The sequence below is a fragment of the Phodopus roborovskii genome, unplaced genomic scaffold (genome assembly GCF_943737965.1).
Source record: "Phodopus roborovskii unplaced genomic scaffold, PHOROB, whole genome shotgun sequence".
NCBI classification, from domain to species: Eukaryota; Metazoa; Chordata; class Mammalia; order Rodentia; family Cricetidae; genus Phodopus; species Phodopus roborovskii.
Genome location: NW_026125292.1, coordinates 164,720 through 182,972, shown reverse-complemented (window position 1 = coordinate 182,972; position 18,253 = coordinate 164,720). Strand labels below are relative to the sequence as shown.

Below are 18,253 nucleotides of genomic sequence, written 5' to 3'. Positions count from 1 at the left end.
GGAATTCTGGGAAGAAAACACACACTCTCTCATTAAAGGAATAAAAACTCCTCCTGTGTCTATGGCTTCCAGTGGATCTGCATTCCTAGGATTGGTCCTCCTTTCTTGATTTAACCAGGCTTTTTTTGTTTTAAGACAGCTTGAAATGCAAGGCCTCTACCAGGCTAGAGAAACCATTTTTCCTTGATTGGCCCCCACAGGGCCCTAATCAAGGCTACTGTTAATAATAATGAGGGTGGAAACTAAACACTCAGGTAGGTACTGTAGTTTTACATATTGAGGGAGGCAAAAAAAAGGCCATTTGAAAAATCTGCCTTTGATTTTTCCTGGAGAAATGTGAACACATATCTATCTACTCATGCTAATAGGGCATCAATAATGGATCAAGTTCAACATGGTGAACCAATGATCTTACTAGGCTTACTACAGAGTGTGGGTGATGGACTGACAGGACCACCAGTGACCATAAAACATCATTGTTACCTGAGTGAAGATGTCGAGAAAGGTGCACCAGGAAGCCTCACTTTCATTAACTGCCACTTCTGGTATACTCAGGGACCTCCCACAGCCACTTGCTGTGTGACAGGCAGGAGAAAGCAGCTGCTGTAGAACCAGGTTAGGGTCCTGGGATCCTTCCCTTTTCTATCATAGAGTACTAACGTCATTGCTATAATGTAGTCTTAGCCATCACTGCACCACTGTCTTGTTCTGCTTGGTCCGTTGCCATGGTTACTGGGGGGGGGGGCAAAGGTTCTCTCTGTGCCAAGATGATTATGAGACGTCTGTTTCATGAACTGAGGAAAAAGCCACAGTGCAACAAGAATCTTTCCCACACATTTTTCTGATGTGCTCATAAGAAAAAAAAAGTATACATTTTTCAGAATCACATAGTGAACAATTTGAGTGACGATATGAAAACTGGGAGGGAATATTTGCAGGAACAGAATTCCTTCCCAAACACCTGGTTTTTCCTGAAATCCCAAAGAATCTCTTCCGGCTATAGCACCCTGTAAAAGCATGTCTTGTTGATAAGACCAGGCCTCCTTCCTGCGTTTGGCATCCTTACTGCACACATGGTTTCCTCACAGGTAAGCCCTGAATGGTTTAGTGGAAGTCAACATCCAGACAGTTCAAAGAATAAACAGTTCCACCCTGTATAAGGTGAAGAGCCCTGGGAAGAACACTGTGTCCAGTGAACACAGAGGATACTGGGATGTGGATGCCACTTTTGCATGTGTTCAAGTGATTGGAGAAAGACACATGAATAGTAAACTGAGTGAGAGACATTATTGGAGGGTTGTATTTTCAAAGGAGTAAGTGAGCAGAATCAGAGAAAGAGGTTAGAATCTCAGTGGGCATGCTGTATGGGGACTTTTATGTCAGATTTCATGGGCATTTTGAATCATGAGCATAGGTTGGGTTTTCTCACTTATGTTCTCTGTAACATGTAGCTCTACACACAACTTTAAAACAGTTTCCTTTGCTTTATCTCCATTAGGGGTGTGCATTTTACTATTGTGATGAGCCACAGATCACCTTCAGGCACTCTAGTGTAATGGTTTTCTACCCATGGGTTGTGCTCCCCTTTGGAGATCAAATGACCTTTTCACAGGGGTTGTCTAAGACCATTGAAAACACAGATATTTACATTACAGTATGAATACAGATATCCATAGCAGTAGTAAAAAGTAAAAATAATTTTATGGTTGGGGGTCACCACAGCATGAAGAACTGTATGTGAAGGGTCACAACATTAGGAAGGTCGAAAACTCCTGCTCTAAGGTGTCTCTGGATAGCTTCTGCCTGCTCCAGCAGCTCCAGCCAGATCTAGTAGCTGAAGGGACGAATGTGTTCACGCTTCCTCTTTGCCAACAGATTGGTTTTGAATGCTGATTTTGTAGCGTTTGTGCAAAGCTTCGCAGATGGTATTCTCTGCCCCACTCTGCCCTCACCTGCTGGTCATATTGAGCATTCCTTCCCACCCTGTCTTAAGTCTACCGATACAATAACCAAAAGACAGCTCTTTTGATTATTACTAATGGAGGATGCTCATAATTTTTATTCCCAAGTTTGTGAAGTTAAATAAATTGTGTAATGAATAAGCTGCAGATGTGACATTCCTGTTAGGTTAAAGATTAATTAGTTAGATTACATTGGAAACAACTTTCAAGCTACTCTGAGAATTAATGTCATTTTTTTTTTAACTTAGTAGCAGTGTTTTTCTGAAGTCAAGTTTGTGCTTTTAATTGAGTTTCTTTACCTGAAGCCACACTCACCTAGAACCACACTTTCCACGTCTTCTCACTGTAACTGGGGAACAAGTACATGGTCTTTCATCAAACCTTTGCTATCAACATGGTATTTCTTATGAAATCCTGAGGCTTCTAGCACATTTGCTACCAATAGCTGGTCAATTTCATCACTACCTTGTGCTAGAAAAGTTAGGGGGGAAAAGAGTTTATTCAGCTTACACTTCCACATCACTGAAGGAAGCCAGGACAGGAACTTGAACATGGTAGGAACATGAAGGCAGGAGCTGATACAGAGGCCACGGAAGGGAGCTTGTTACTGACTTACTTCCACTGGCATAGAGCCAAGGACCAGGAGCATGGGAGTGGCCCAACACACCATGAGCTGGGCCCTATCCCCCCATCACTAATTGAAAAAATGCCTTACAGCTGGATCTCATGAAGGCATTTCCCTCAACTGAGCCTTCTTCTTCTCTGATGACTATAGCTTGTGTCAAGTTGACACATAAAACTAGCCAGTACAACTATGAGTCTTGAAATTTCATCAGGGACACATAGTTTTGTTGTTGTTGTTTGTTTTTTTTTTGTTTTGTTTTGTTTTTGAGGCAGGGGGGATGTTTTCCTATCCAGGTGACAAACTGGCTCATTTGGATGTGTGTGTGTGTGTGTGTGTGTGTGTGTGTGTGTGTGTGTGTTTTATGGATGGGATGAATGCTTGCAGAGTACATATGTGAATGTCAGAGGACAATCTGGGGCATCAGTCATCACACACCATCCACCTTTTGAGACAGGATCTCTCATGGTCTTGGAATTTTGCTTTAGACCAGACTAGCAGGCCCTGGAGCTCCCAGGGATCTGCCTGTCTTTACCTCTCACCTTGTCATTACTGGGATTGAAGGCACATCTTACTGCACTCAGCTTTTTACATGGGTTCTGAGAATCCACACTCAAGGTGTCTTGTTTGCAAGGATGTACTTTAGCCACGTTTTTTGTGGTTTCAGAGTCTTTTGGACAGTTTAGAAAGTCATGTGTCTATCTAGGGTGTGTGACTCAGTCCTGGTCTTTTGACCAAAGAAATAATCTATTATAAAGTGTGTAAGAAAAAAATTACAAGTCTATGATAGCCATGCTTTCTCAGGCAACAATAGAGTTCTGTTAATGTACCACGGGCAGAGCTTGTGTCCCTACCTTCCTCCTTTTCATATACTATTATAAACTTCAGGAGAGGCAGCTGGGTTGTGATACTGTCTCCTTCCTTAAAATTAGCATATTCAAGGAGGTGGCATCTGTATTAGTTACTGGACTTGTTGCTTTGACAAGAGACCTGGCAAGCCACTTAGGGGAGGAAGGGCTTGTTTGGCCCACAGAGTATAGGCTGCCATGAGGAGGGAGGCGTGACAGTGAGAGCAGCCACAGTTAGTGGATGTTGGCGTTCAGCAAGCTGTCTCTCTTACGCAGTCTGGGACACCAAATGATGGAACAGTGTCCAGACAGTTAGGGTGGCATCTTAACATACTCAAAGGCTTGCCATTTCAGTGGTCTACACCCTGTCAAGTTGACAATCTGTATTAAGAATCAAAGGGCTGATTATGATTAAGGTTATGAAGAAGGGGTCCATCATTCCATGACTTTCCAAGCTTTCTATTTAATTGGTCACTTAACAGTACCTAAGTATGTGCTCTAGAAACTAAGTGACCTATCATGACTTTCTCAATCCATGAGGTTTCTTCAGAAAATGTGATCTAATATCTTTTCCAAAGGTAATGTCTTATTACTAGATTTGTGGTTGAGAATGAAAGTTGCTCATTTACAACTGGAACTTAAACTTTTAACTTCATATGTTCTTGGGATTTTTGTTTTCTCCAGGTGCATTTTGAATAGTGTCTGAGACTCACTCAACCCAGAAAAGCAAAATGATCCTCAATTCTTCTACTGAAGATGGTATTAAAAGAATCCAAGATGACTGTCCCAAGGCTGGCAGGCACAATTACATATTTGTCATGATTCCAACCCTGTACAGCATCATCTTTGTGGTGGGAATATTTGGAAACAGCTTGGTGGTGATTGTCATTTATTTCTACATGAAGCTGAAGACTGTGGCTAGTGTTTTCCTTCTGAATCTTGCCCTGGCTGACTTATGCTTTTTGCTGACCTTGCCACTGTGGGCTGTCTATACTGCTATGGAATACCGCTGGCCCTTTGGCAATCACCTTTGTAAGATTGCATCAGCCAGTGTCAGTTTCAACCTCTATGCCAGTGTGTTCCTGCTCACCTGTCTCAGCATTGATCGCTACCTGGCCATTGTCCACCCAATGAAGTCTCGCCTCCGCCGCACAATGCTGGTGGCCAAAGTCACCTGCATCATCATTTGGTTGCTGGCTGGCTTGGCCAGTTTGCCAGCTGTTATTCACCGAAATGTGTATTTCATCGAGAACACCAACATCACAGTTTGTGCTTTCCATTATGAGTCTCAGAACTCAACCCTTCCCATTGGGCTAGAGCCTGACCAAGAACATTCTGGGCTTCATGTTCCCTTTTCTGATCATCCTCACCAGCTATACTCTTATTTGGAAAGCCCTAAAGAAGGCTTATGAAATCCAGAAGAACAAGCCAAGAAATGATGACATCTTTAGAATAATTATGGCGATTGTGCTTTTCTTTTTCTTTTCCTGGGTTCCCCACCAAATCTTCACTTTTCTGGATGTCCTGATTCAGCTGGGTGTCATCCGTGACTGTAAAATCGCTGACATCGTGGACACTGCCATGCCCATCACTATCTGCATAGCTTATTTTAACAACTGCCTGAACCCTCTGTTTTATGGCTTTCTGGGGAAAAAATTCAAGAAATATTTTCTCCAGCTTCTGAAATACATTCCCCCAAAGGCCAAGTCCCACTCAAGCCTGTCTACAAAAATGAGCACGCTTTCCTACCGCCCTTCAGAAAACATGAGCTCATCGGCCAAAAAGCCTGCCTCTTGTTTTGAGGTGGAGTGACAGGTCCAAAGTCTGCTGGTGAAGTAGTGCCCTGACAGAATCCAGGGCAGCATCCAACTAGAAGGCACACTACCAAAGGAACACTCACCCCTGCCTAGGAGCTAAGCAGAAAACGCGTTCAATGGATTGTAGATGTTTTCTAAAACTCTGAAAAATAGCTTTGACAAACACCCAAGCAAAGCCACTCCCTTGCCATGTCTTGCATTATTAGACGATGGCTGCCCAAAGGAAGAGTCGGGAACTGGATGGATTTGTGGGTTGGGAATACATTTGCTGGCAGAAATGCACTCTCCTCAGTCCCCTCTTGCTATGTTCTTTTTGATTTCCACATGAAGGTATGTAGAACATGTTAAATATTTAGACAAGCAACAAGAGGCGGGAGAGGTGAAGATAATTTGTTCTGCTCAATTTCCAAAGGGAAAAGAACCTTTTTTGTCTCTTTAGTCGTTAGTAATTGTGACCCACTTGTCCCTGTTACTACACATATTGTGCAAAGATTTGCTAAGCTGTAGTCAACAGGTTTCAGGACCCCTTTGTACAATTCAGCCAGTGTCTTTCAAATGCCCACTGCCCCAAACAGTGCCAACTAGTGGTGTGTTTATGTAGCAGTGTTACCAGAGTCACACATCAAAGTCAAACTGCTTGTAATAACTGTGACTTCCTAGGTACATCAGCTTTATTTCACATTTGAGAATTGTATACAGTAGGTGGTGAATAGACTATATATCATAAAATCTGCCTTGTTCTCTAAGAAGTATCTATTCTCAACATATATGTACATCTATATCTCTGAACTGTCATTTCATGAAAATCTGGTAATGTTATGTTTACCTCAAAATAAAGTAATTTTATTGTAAAGTATCTAATCTTCCTTACTTAAAAGAGAAGCCCATCTGTTTTTACAGTGATATGGATGTAAGTGCCAATGTATTTCTACATCATTTTATCTGATTGATGGTTTGATATTGTTAGATATAGGCTTTATATCTCACTGTTGAAAAAAAAATCAAGGAGGAACCAGTTTGTTATGCTAAACAATGTAGGACAGATGCATCATTTTGAATTTGTCAAAATTCTTCATACAACAAAGACATTTTCATTGCTTATAATATTAAATTAATACATTGATTTACTCATAAGTTTTTAAATAATCAGATGACTCTACTCATCTGCTTGATGATTGCAGGAGATTTAGAAGCTCTGGAAACCACAAAATAATAGTCATATTTAGTTCTTCAACACAAAAAAATTTTCAATTTGGTGTTTTAGGCCATGTCTTTTACTGGTTTTGTATTCATCATTTATATATACATATGTAAATTATGATGTTGGAATCATAATGTATATGTATTTCTGTGTACAGGTTTGTCCCTCAGTATCATTGCATAGTAGTTAGTATCCCATTAAATATATTTCTTCAAACATTTTAATACTGTTACAAAATATAAACACCCCTAATATGATTAGGGAATCACCAAATTGGAACGTTTACCAATTTATCAGTATCAAAAATTGCATTGTGCTGATCACTCAAGTGATCTGATAAATCCCTCACACTCCGAGAAGTAGCAGAACCAAGTATACAGTTGTAAACATTTTTCATATTTACAGTGCACGGGAACACATATTTTCTAGAAAACACAATAAAATTTATCCACCACCAACTATGTTTGGCTGCAGCTCATGACGGCCTTAGGAGAAAGGGGCTTTTTACTGAAAGAATCCAGGTAACTTATATAAGGGCAGGGAACAGACTAGAGCAGGATGTTTCTATGGGGCAATTAGCTCATTCTTTGCCCGAAAAGCATTCACTCTTCTTATCCCAGGCATGCTGAGGTGTCCATCTGGTCCAATAAACTGTGCAAAGGATTGGGTAATATTTAGAGTAGTTGATTATAATAATATGTAATATAGTAATAATTAGAATAGTTGATAGATGCTATAGGCAAGGTCACTCAGAGGCATATTATTGGTGGACAGGGCAGAACTTTCACCAACAAATCATCTCAGCCATATTCTTGGAAATAAATGTGATTACATGTGCTTCATATTAATTTTTTCTTGTTTTATTTTAAGTTTCACTAATACATTCGTGGTCACTTATTTCGATTTTATTTTATTTTTAAAAGGATTGTGTGGTAGTTTAAATGAGATATCCCCTATAAGTCCCAGGCATTTGAATACTTGGTCTTCAGTTGGTGACTGTCTGAGTAGGGGTGAGGTGGGGGATGGAGGGGTCAGGAGGTGTGACCTTGCTGAAACAGGTATGTCACTAGGAGTGAGCTTTGAAGTTTCAGGAGACTGGAGCCATTTCAAATCACTCTCTCTGCTTCCTATTTGTGGATGAAGACATGAGCTGTCAGCTGCTGCTCCAGAAATATACTTGCCTGCCTGTTACCAAGTTCCTCACTAGGATGGTTGTGGACTCTTACCCCATAAGTCCCCAGATAAACCCTTTCTTCTACAAACTGTCTTGGTCATGGTGTTTATCACCTTGATAAAATACTAACTAGCACAGATTTCCTCCAAACACTAAATTCTATCTCATCTCAAGTGAGACATCATGCCATATATTTTTTTTTCATGAACATATTTAAAGTAAGTGCACTACTTGCTTTTGGAATATCTTTTAAAGATGCAAAATCCAAAGACCTACCATAAAGGAATGCAGGAGCTACATAACCAAGCCTTATTCCTATAACTACATGGGACTGAGAATCTGACAATACCTGCTATTATAAATTAATTGTAGCTGAAACCTATTTCCTGACATAGCACGGTGGCAAAATATTGACTATAATAAATCTAATTTGAAGCATGGAATCATAAGGAAGGAAGTGAGCAACCACATCACCTGATGGTCCAAACAGATGGCCTTGATGCTGTTAGGCTCCCCACTAGAACTAGTAGCTCATTAGTCCTCTTGGTCTCATAGAAAGAGTAAACACAACATTCCACCTGGCCCAAGTCCAGGCCCAACCATTAAACTAACTCACCTCTGCTTGAGAAATCATATAGTGAGGTTAAGAAATTATTTTCCATAATCAGAAAGAGCCAGGATTAGTAAGTTAGAATAAGCTTGTGTAGCTCTAGCAATATTTAATTATGTCACACACAAGAAAGCTTTGGATAGATACATTTCTATCCAAAGGGTTGAAAAAACCCTTTATCAGCATGATAAGAAACCATTTATCTATTAGCATGAGGTATAAATTTAAATGATAAGTGATCTGAATTCTGAGACTATTTACAGCAGGCTTTTTTTTTTTTAATTACAGTGACTTAGTTTCAAGAATCCTAATGGCAATGAGTCATAGATGCCCCTGGGTCCAGTCCTTGATTCTTTCCATGTCTATAAAGTTTCTTTCAAAACGCTAAACAGAATGAGAAAATAGAGATTCTGAGAAAGCCTGCCTGTGAATTGGGTTAGAGCTCACAGAAATACTTTTCCAAGCACAATGAAGTTTTGTTGGGTCATATGGGTACATAGAGTTACCAAATGATAAGTTTCCAGAAATAAACAAACAGCCTTCCAATATCCCAGGATCAGATATAAAAGCACAAAACTCTTCCAGGATTCATCAGAGAGGAGACACCTAGACAGATGTATGTGCCTTAGCCAACACCATATATGTGACACTATAAACCCCAGTGTGGACCCATTCCCAGTGTGGCCTTTTCCCAGATGGACACTGAAGGGACATTTCCAAGTGGTGCTGATTTACTCAAAGCAGTGGAACTCCACAGTCAGTTGTCCAGACAAGCAGGACTGCTCTCCTTCACTCGGGTACTAAGTGGATGATGGGAAAAAGAGGCCTTCCTACTGATGTTGCCTTTATAGCTACTTCTTGATCTCCCAAAGACTCTCATCTCCTGCATTGCATTAGGTCACCCACTGAGTCTAGACTCTAGTGAAAACCCCCTCCAACCCAACCCCCCCCCAACCTTAAGTAAATTGGTCCATTCTTTCCCCCTGGCTCTGTGGCATGCATGTTTGATCTCAGTGTTATCCAATCTGAACAGATTATTGGATTTTGCCAGGAGAAGCCATCAAAGCAAAATGTTGATTTCCCCAATTGCACAAAGTCTAAGTGAACTTGAAGTGCTATTTTTTCCAAGGGAGACGTGGGAATTTTTAGGAACTTATACAGAAAGAATAAGAATATTGGCAACACAATGAAGACTGAACAAAAATCTTCAGGACATCATTTGAGAATTTCCAGGAGCTACTACCATCCTTCAGATGTCTGGTTGTTTTTTGTTTTTTTTTGTTTTTTTTTCCCAGCCAGTTGAGGATGGAGAAAATTATACACTAAGACTCAACTCTCTGTAAAACCATTGTAACCGTCATGCAATTCTTACTGGAGTCTGGTAGAGGATGCTTTATCCAGTCTTCACAACACCCAGTCATTCCAGTTCCCTTATTATTTAAGGAAATGCAAAGAAGCTTAGAGACCAATGCTAAAGCATTCCTTGTGGATACTGGCAGGGAATGTGAATCTGCCCACATTTACTCTAGAATCTGCCCTGATCCTTTCCTCCATCTAAAGGAGCATCACATATTCTGAATCATGTAAATACTTTCAAAAATAATTTTCCATGACTACTTATTCAAAATCAATATAACACTTTGTTTTGTCTTAGGCCACATTTACTGAATTTCATCTAGAATTTGTCCTTGAGAAGTGGGCTCATTAATGGGAAAGACAGTAGAGCATTGAATTTTATGTTTAGTTTAATTTAATTTGGGCCCTTAATTTTATGCTTATTTTAACTCAGTTTGGGCTGAGCATGCATTTCATCCAACAAATAAGCAGGCTACAATTGTTAACTGTCTTAAGTAACAAATTCTCTGGTCCTTTTTGTAGCTAAGAATGCAGATAGTATTTACTAAATGAGATGGGAGAAGAAATTACCAAATTAGTATTTATGGCAAAGTTTTACCTTTTGCAACCTAATAAAATTATGCTCTTTGGGAAATACTGAGGAGAGACTATATTATATTCTTGAGAAGAATTCCCGAGAGGGATACAGTTCAGATTTGGCAATGGATTTAGGGAAGGATTAACGCAGGGTGGGAGAATCCCAAACTGTTGACTTATTTCAACTGTACACAGAAAACCAGGGGACAAGAAGATCCCAGATGTGACTCCTGAGGTCAGTCCTAGCAGTGTCACTGAAAACAGCCTCAAAAGAATGCTGTTCAGAACATGGGAACAGGGAAGAGAGCAGCAACATGACAGACTTACTCTTGACCTTGCCATTTGCTCTTGGAGCTACCAGACAGAAAGGGAGCAATTGCTCATGAAACATTTATAAATGAAGCCTTTCGGCCTCAAGCCAAGGGAAGGACAAAGTTGACAATCCCTATTCTAGAAGAGTAAGGAGGAAGCCACAATTAAGTTCTATGGATTAGTTGCAAAGCCTTGAGGTAAATAATGTGTGAATATCCTGATTTTTGCAATTTATAATGTGCTTCTTCACCCTAGTTTTCCTGTTCTCCCATGCAACGTCTCAAATTGCATTGCATGTGAGCATCAGCTCCTATTTCATGGGAAAAATTACGCTGAGAAGAGCGATGCCTTTCTCAAGTTAAGTAAACAAGTCTACTAAGACTGTAGTAAAAAGCAGAGTGTTTTAAAGTTACTGAGAAATGTTAGAGATGAAGGCAGGTGTAGTAGGTGGTATGATGGAACCTTAAGCTGTTAAACTTCTGCTTCCATGGAGAGAAAAGAACACATGGTTCCCACCAAGCAGCTAATCCCCAAAGAAGACACTAGGTGCAGAAATTAAATGTCAGTATGAGTTGCTACAGGCAGCTCTGAGGGACACACTAGCATCAGCATTTGAAATGATTCCGGTGAAAAGTTGTATTGAATAAATCCAAAAGTATATTTTTTTAAAACTCTGTTTTCATAGAGGAATTGAGTAGTTTCCAATGAAGAATACATTAAAACAAGGTAATAGTAATGATGATGATGATGATGATGATGATAAGTCAGAGGAAAGATCCACACAAAGACAGAAGCAAAACCGCTAGTGGTGTTATCTGAGAACAACACTGGGCTCTGAGCTTCTTGTACTCAGTGTGAAAGGATGACATCACTAAATCCCTGGCTCCTTTCCCCAACATGAGGTAGACTACACCCCTAAGTGGGGTGATTTCCTTGACAATTGAATTCCCAAGGCAACTGCTCATGTTGGGTAATGGCTGGATGAGACAGTCAATAATGGATGGTTTTATTTTATTTTTACTTTTGTACATTTATTTCTTAGTGTGTATGTGTGTGTGTGTGTGTGTGTGTGTGTGTGTGTCTGTGCTTATGTGTATATATGTATGTATGTGTGAGTATGTATGTGCATGTGTGTATGAGTGTGTATATGTGCATGTGTGTGACTGTGTGTGTATGAATGTGTGTATATATGTATGTATGTGTGTATGTGTATGAGTGATGTGTGTGTGTGTGTGTGTGTGTGTGTGTGGTGTGTAGGCCCACATCCAGGCTTTACATGTAGGGATGAGAGGACAGTTTGTAGGAGTCAGTACTCTGCTTCTATCACGTGGGTCAGGTGATCCATCTCAGGCTGCAAGTGTCTTTCCCTATTCAGCCTTTTGGCTGGACCAGTGGATGATTTTAAAGGAACATTTCCTGTTTTATTGTTCTATTCAAATATGGTTCTTTTGCATGTCCTTCTATAAAAGACAAGAGCAAAGGCTAGGTGTGGTGACAAATGCCTGTAATCCTAGCACTCAGGCAAATTCTAGACCAGCTTGATCAACATAGTATATCTCAGGCCAGCCAGGGCTACAGAGAAATAAAATGCTCAGCCAATGGTGTACTTCACAGACTTATGAGGACATTCTGGTGTCAGTGGGAACTTCTGAGTCCATTGAAACCTTAGATGAAATCAGCTCACATTTCCAGAGAGTCTGAGGTCTTCAGAAAGTTCTGCAGAATCCTAGAGTTTTACATTTCTGTGGTCTCTTGAACTCCTAATCATTTGCCTTCCTTACTTCAATGTATCAATCATTTTACTATTCCAGACATAGTTTAAGATACTTCATTCCATGTGGTACAGGCACGAAAAAGTTCCAGTGAAGGCGTGGGTATAATGATTTCACTAGACCCAAGATAAATGATAAATGGGTGTTTTATTGGGGAACAACTTACACAGAACGAGAACCACCTCAGTCTGTCTCTGCCCTTCCGATCTAATACAGTACCTGAGATAGCTAGACGACAGATAGGTAGGTAGGTAGGTAGGTAGATAGATAGATAGATAGATAGATAGATAGATAGATAGATAGATAGACAGACAGAGCAAGCCTCATGCTTTCCTCTTTCCGCTTCTGTCCTCACCTGAAGCCACGCCCAAAGGGTTGTGACCACTAACACAAATCCACTGGCAAGGCTAGATGCAGTTACATTCCTGTCTAAAGAGGGGAACAAAGAAGACACAACATACTAACATTCTATACCTTTAGGGTGACTCTAGTGATTTGAGAGTCCTCTGTTTCCTCTGGGTATTCCTCTTCTGCACCTTATCCAAGGTCAAATTTCAACCTCTTCTAACACATCCACTCTGTCCTCTGTCTTCTTCCTCCCTCCCTCCCTCTCTCCCTCTTTCTTTCTTTCTTTCTTCTCTCTCTCTTTCTCTTTCTTTCTTTCTTCACCACCTCCCTTGGGAAAGCAAAGCCCATATTTAGTTTCTCACAGGAAACAGTTTAGATGTTTATCTCATTAGCTACTTATTCAATGTCAGCCATGTCTTCCTTCGGATGGGAATTCATCATTCCCAACAAGACTGTCAGAATCTGTCCTTAGAGAAATCCTGCCCCACACTAGGATGGAAACACTGTTCACACTGTCCCTGGAAATCCTGTGGTTATGTAGATCCCAGTACTGATAGGAGAAATTCCTGTGAAAGGAACATATACATGGTGTGCTTTATTCAGAATTTTTCCTCCATCAATTCTTATGTCTTCCTATCAATCAGATATGTCACTTTATGATGTCCTTCTTTGTAACACTAATATTAAAAACCCAGAGACAGATACTGAGGTTCCAGCTGAAGATCAGAGAAGCAAAGCAGCCAAGCCAGTAGCTCTTCCCTCTACCAAGCTGAAATGGCAATCCTGCCTCCACAAGTCCTCAGAGTACAATGCAATGCCTTCCCTGTCTGGAAACTAAATCTTACATGAGGCCCTTTGCTTCTTCCTTAGTGCTGGGATTAAAGGCATCAGTTCTGTTATTCTTTTTGGACTCATTCACTCTTATATAGTCCTAGGAGGCCTTGAACTCACAGAGATCCATCTGCCTGTCTCCTGAGTCCTGGGATTAAAGGTGTGTGTCACCGCTGCCTGGCCTCTATGGCTAACTATTATGGCTTTTGGAATTAAAGGTATATATCATCCCTGCCTGGCTCTATGGCTGTGCTTAGCTTCGAATTTTTATTTCCAGTGGTTTTATTAAATAATAAATAATATATGACCACACTTCCTGCCTGAGACTACACAATGTCATCTATTGTGTGTGAGCATCCACTCAAGGGACTTATGCAAGAGATATTTAAGCCAAGCTACCTTCTTGCCCACTCCACTTCATTAATTTATCAGTTCCCTTATATGCATCTATCATTGTGCTTATTTTTACAAAGTGCTCATATTCCATAATTATTTGCTAAATTTAAATAACATCATTTAGTTCCAATATACTTTCTAACTGCCTGCAGGAAGTATGTGCATGTCATCTTACCCTCAACTTGTCCAAAACCGGCTTCAAAAATAGGTAAACAAAGATATGAGAGTGAGGACTCTGCTCTCCCCAATGAAAAGTGCTCCAAGGACATGCTGTTGTCATTGGCGAACTCATACGCTGGCTCTGTCCAGACCATATGACCGTATATGCATTTCTTTCTCTATGCCAGCCTCTGGTCCCACTGCCATCATGGAGACTGTGACATGGAGAATGGATGGGAACCCCAAAAGAATTCCACACCCCCCTACCTGTTGGCATGTTTGCAAAATAAAATCTATGTTCAGTTGCTAGGAAGCGAGAAAATAACAAATGAACTCTATAAAAATAAAACCATTTATTACTGAGAAGCAGAAGACAAGGAGAGGATGCTGGTGAGTGGAGCCGGTTCCAGCCCCAGCTGTGAAGTCACCATCTTGCTGGTCGTGTGTTCATGCTCAGCCCTATGTGTAGGGCTCCCAGAGCACCCTCCCTATAGCCCCTGGGCCCACATCACCAACTCTTCTCATTGACCAAAATTGTAACCCTGGGAGAACCTCTTAATTTCCATGTAAATTATTTGTGTGACCTTTTCCTTCCTGTTATCAATTCTGTCAGAAAGGCTGTAATAGTTTCCTGTGTGACCTGGGGATGTGACTCCGTAGGTAAGAGAATTTGCAGCACAGACATTAGGACCTGCCTTTTGATCCCTCAGACCCACATAAAGCTAGATGTGGCAATGGGTACTTGTGACTCGAGCTCTGGGGTGCAGAGATGGAAGGATTGCAGAGGCCTGCTACACACACACACACACACACACACACACACACACACACACACCCTGGTGAGCTCCCAGCTTGATAAGAGACCCTATCTTGAAGGAATAAAATGGAGAATGATAGAGCAGGATACCAGATGTCCTTCTCTGGCAACTATACACATGTGCACATGCATGCCCACCCATGTGTGTCCACATGCATAAAACACCTCCTCTCTCTCTCTCTCTCTCTCTCTCTCTCTCTCTCTCTCTGTGTGTGTGTGTGTGTGTGTGTGTGTGTGTGTGTGTGTGTGTGTGTCTCCACCCCCACACACATACACAGTTTCCTGTTATAAGCATTGAGGAAAGGTTCGGTTCTTGGATTCCATCTTTCGAGGCTCCTCTGATTTAAAGACTTTATGGCAGGATCTGTGCTTGAACACAGGACAAAGCCACACAAGGAATAAAATGTTGGAAGGGCAATCCCAGAGGGAATGCAGCTTTGGAACAGAGGTTGCCAGGGTTCTTAAAATCACACCAAATGTCAGTCCTAAGATCCGGAAAAGGAAATGAGAAGGACAGAAGGGTCAGACCCTTGGGATCTGGAACTGGGGGCAAAGGGAAGGCTGATTTTCAGGGGGCAGAAAGAAGTCTGGATTTCATTTATGTGTGAACTGCTGGGGGCGGGGGCTGCCTCTTGTCCTCTTTGCTCTTCCCAGGTTCACACCTCTCAGAGGAACGGATACCATACAGCAAAGCAAGACTGCAAGAGTCCTGACCCGTGTTAGAGCCTCCCCCACCCCCTCCGCCCACAGCTGGAGATCCATTCACCAAAGCTTCACAGTTTTAGATCACTTCTCCTGAAGTCCATTGGAGGCTGCAGTTCCTAAAGCTCTGGGTAGGCGTCAGATTCTGAGTCTTGGTGTCCTAACAAGCTCGCAGGGAATCCTTTGGCCCTCCAGACTGGGCCACACTCTGGGTAGTGAGCATCAGCCAAAGCTGGAGACTCAAATCTCCCATTTGTCTGCATAGAAGGTGGCGATCTCTCACTTCTCACACGCACATTTTCTTATGGCAGAGTTGTACTCAGATACAATTTGGGGAGCTTCCTCTCGAAAGATGTTTGTTACTTTTGGCACAGTACCTATTTTTAAAATATCATTTAAGCTGTTTGAGAGTAATACCAGAAATGCAAAGCCCTGAAAGCGTTCAGAGTGGAAGACACTTCCAAACCACAAACCAAGGTTCCTGCAGCGATTTTAGCACTGACTCTGTGGGTTTGAAGGGGCCGGGGGTGGGGGTGGGGGCTTCTGTGAGGCTGAGTCATCCCACATTCCTGAAGGACCCACAGCTCGGTCCATGCCAAGGAAGTCGGCACTGCTCTAAGGAACGAGTAGCAGTTTCTTCAAGGCTAAAAAGAATGCGAACATCCATGGTCAGTTCTAAGATTCCACAGTTTTAGGCGCGCATAGAGACAGACCACGCCCACATGGGAGAATGGAGAGAGCACCATTGTTCTTCCATGGGTATGGCTTCTCTTAAGAGCACATGTATGTGTTGCAAGCAGCAAGGAAGCAGAAACAGTGACTGCCCGGTCCTTGCGTGCCTCTCAGTCCAAACCATCACAAACACAGTTGTGGAAGTGTCCAAACCCGGCTCACTTAAAGACTATTCAAAGAACTATATGATCACTAAATGCATTGAATCACTGATAAATACAGACAGCTGAGGTCTAACTATTCTTTTTTAAGTATGTGGAAGCAAAAGATTTTTATTAATTACACTTTTTTTGTTTTGTTTTGTTTTTTCAAGACAGCGTTTCTCTGTGTAACCCCAGCTGTCCTGGAACTCACTTAGCAGACCAGGCTGGCCTTAAATTCAGGCCTCCTGCATGCTGCGATTAAAGGCATGTGTCGTTGCTATGTTGGATTCGAAAATACCTTATTTAATATTCATACACGCATATAATGTGTTTGGATCAAATTCATTTCCATTCGTTCCTTGTCATTTACTGTCTTCTCCCGCTCTCCAACCAGTTTTTCTTCCAACTTCTTGTGTGATCTGTTTACCTCTTTCCTGGGTGAAGAGAAAGAGGGATAGACAGAGAAGGATCCCAGAGCTTGATGACTGCCTAGGCCCAGGCATGGTGAGTAACCCTGTCCCACAAGATTGAGGTGGTGAATGAATGATATTTTGACACCCAAGTCTTCCTCTGGCCTCCCTACTTACACATGCATACACACATACCCATACTCTCTCTCACACATGCACACTAAATAAAAGGAATTAAATAAAAAACTAAAACTGCTTTCTCATCATCACAACTTTGGTTATACTTTTGTCCTACAATTTTTTTTAAGTCTAAAATTTGTAGCAATGGCAAGAGTTAAGGGATAATTTGAGCAAACAGCACGTCAGTGTTGTCTAGTGACATGCCAAATCTGTAGAAAGTCAAAAACTGACAGTGTTACAGCAGTGTAGAAACTTCCACTGGTGCTTTAGCACATTCTTCCTTGACTGAGGCAGAATTCATGACACAGCTCATTCACGACGACACAGCGGCCACCATACGCAGGCTGCCAATGGTTGGATATTGCTACCTCTGACTGTTCCAAAGTTGTTTCTGTTCATTTTAAGGAAGAAACATCAACTCTCTCTGGGACTAGTGATACTGAAAAGGCAGAATGGGCCTGCAATTAGCCAATGCCAACTACAGCTTCCAGCAAAGCATGGGAGAGTCGTGCATAATTTACAATCTAACTGACTGCACTGACCAACACCAGCTCCCAGTGAACCAGGCAGAGACTGGAGGGTAGTTTTCCTGTCATGTAGCATAAAAGCATAAAGGCAGGAATGTCTCCTGGAAATGGAACAACTCATCCAGAGAAGAACATTTTTGAAGATAAAACCAAAATCTGGAAGGACATTTGTAATATATGTATATATATAATGTTTAATTCAGGATAAACTTACGTATTTGTTCATTTTCCATTTCTTTATGGTAAAAAAAAACATTTTGAAGGATGCAGAGCTGTTGTTTCACAGGGTCACCCTCTCTGCTATTCAATAGCATGCTACTCTGCCATGCACATATAACCAGGTACACATTCATCAAGGTAAGGGACCATCAAAGAGCTCCAATGTTTACAGTTATTGAAGTAGAAATCAAAATGTTTTTGTTAAAGCTCCCAGGAGAAGTTGTGTCCATACTGAATTCAAGATAACTTACTAAGTAGTAACCCTTAGACAACTTCCAAACAAAACCCATTATGGAAATAACCTATTACACCCCGATACACATAAAAATGTAGGAAAATGAGTGTGTCACCAACAGGAGACTTTAGTAGCTGTTTTGTTCTCTGGCATGCATATTTCTATGACTAGACTCACCAGCATGGATAAATCAATAAAACTGAGAAATAAATGCTCCACCTTTTATAAAACTGCCATTATTCTAGCTCTGGCTTGAACAAAAACTGCTGGCAGAAAGCTAATAGGCATAAAACAACATGCTGTCA

General features: G+C 41.3%; 1 pseudogene; it reads left to right on the top strand.

Moving 5' to 3' along the window:
- The first annotated feature begins 4,114 nt into the window (after window positions 1–4,114).
- On the top strand, window positions 4,115–5,414 carry LOC127234183 (type-1 angiotensin II receptor A-like; annotated as a pseudogene).
- The last annotated feature ends 12,839 nt before the right edge of the window (window positions 5,415–18,253 follow it).